Source organism: Antrostomus carolinensis, unplaced genomic scaffold (assembly GCF_000700745.2).
Source record: "Antrostomus carolinensis isolate BGI_N321 unplaced genomic scaffold, ASM70074v2 scaffold208, whole genome shotgun sequence".
NCBI lineage: Eukaryota > Metazoa > Chordata > Aves > Caprimulgiformes > Caprimulgidae > Antrostomus > Antrostomus carolinensis.
In genome coordinates, this window is record NW_010332061.1 from 22,461 (window position 1) to 23,785 (window position 1,325).

Here is a 1,325-nt window from a genome sequence, read left to right on the forward strand (position 1 = left end):
CTTCAATGAAGAATGAAACTGTGGGAAAGATTACCCTGAAAATTCAGACACCAAAGAATAGCTCAGAAATGGGAAAATACACACATCATCCATAGATCCCAAGGCACGTCATGGGCTCCTAAGAGAGAATTAACATGTTTGAACATTTGAAAAGCAAATACACGGCTGATTTCCAAAGGAAAGCAGTGGAATATAGAGAGGTTGTGTTTTTTTAGATTAACTTCCTTGTTTGATAAATTAGTGCAACAAATATGAAAAGGAAAAATATCATTGCTTCTTGTTTCTGAATTTCCCAGGTTCCTTGGCTGGGGAAAAGGGAGCCATGTATCACTCTTGATCTCCTTGCAGGGATGAGCTGAAGGACAGTAATCCAGATTTTGGATGACCTGGTGTGTTGTTAGTTTTGTGACTTTGATGTTAGTGTTAGAACCGTTTGGAAAGAGAACAGAAAAACCTTGGAGCAGCACAGTCTAGCAGAGCAGGTTTTGTTTCACTGAAGAATTAACAGATAAAATTATGAAAATATGAAATGTTTGCAAATGAAAAAGCACACAAATCTTAGAGGCTCCATAGCTCAGGGGTTAGAGCACTGGTCTAGTAAACCAGGGGTCGTGAGTTCAAATCTCACTGGAGCCTGGGGGCTCTACCTCCTGCAAAGATCCATGGCCTTATGTTTCTGGGTTTTTTTCCCAAAATATTGCTGGCATCATTTTTTGAAGCATCTACCCCAGCCAAAGTGAAATACAAACATCATATGGTGCCTATACCAAATAACAGGCAATGAGAAGCAGAGAAAAATAGCAGTGTTCAGAGTTAAACCCTCAAAAGAATACCTTGAAATATTTTTAAAAGGGTAGCAGTCAGAGATAGGAAACACCTAATAATGGGATTTAAAGCCTTCTGAACCCTGCAGACATGGTGAAGTTCATTGATAAACAAATCTGAACTGGCTGCTAGATATTTAGTCAGATCTGGTTCATGTCTTCAACAGCAGGACAATCAAATTATGTCTCCAGAGCTTAGTCATTACAGAGCTGGTTGAAAAAATTATAATTATGTTTTGTGGCACTGGTCTTCTTTAGAGTTCTGATGGAGGGGCTGGAAAGTTATCATTTTTAAGAAAAAAGAAGCAGCCAGGAATTAACCTATTTTGCATCTTTAGTTCAAGGAATCCCAGTCCAGATTTATGAGATTTCATGCTCTGTCTTTGCACATTTTCCATCTTTCTTTTTTTTTTTTTTTGCTCATTTTCAAGTAGACTTCCTATTTTGTTCCATCAAAATGATCCAAACCAGTGACGTGAAAGGACATTTCTGAATTTGAAA

At 38.0% G+C, this 1,325-nt stretch overlaps 1 non-coding gene across 1 annotated transcript; it reads left to right on the top strand.

Annotated features, from left to right (window-relative positions):
* Positions 1-563: 563 nt before the first annotated feature.
* Positions 564-636, top strand: TRNAT-AGU (transfer RNA threonine (anticodon AGU)). The gene has a single exon. It is a non-coding gene; the product is annotated as a tRNA-Thr (tRNA).
* Positions 637-1,325: the final 689 nt, after the last annotated feature.